The sequence below is a fragment of the Penaeus monodon genome, chromosome 27 (assembly GCF_015228065.2).
Source record: "Penaeus monodon isolate SGIC_2016 chromosome 27, NSTDA_Pmon_1, whole genome shotgun sequence".
Taxonomy (NCBI): domain Eukaryota; kingdom Metazoa; phylum Arthropoda; class Malacostraca; order Decapoda; family Penaeidae; genus Penaeus; species Penaeus monodon.
The window spans coordinates 2,703,729-2,703,937 of NC_051412.1; positions in this window are offsets into that span (position 1 = coordinate 2,703,729).

Genomic DNA, 209 nt, shown 5'->3' on the forward strand with positions numbered 1-209 from the left:
TTACTCCTCCTATTTCCTCCACAGTCCTCTTCGGCTCCTTCTCTGCCATTATCCCAAACGTCAGCTGAGGATAGCTGGGCAGAACTGGATACTGTAGCTGCAGCTGACTCTCCATGAAGGCAGCGAGACTCCGAACGCTGCGACTGTTCTCGGAAATACACGAAATGCTGTAGATTCGCCGTCACTGACTAATGCTGTTGTTCTCTGGG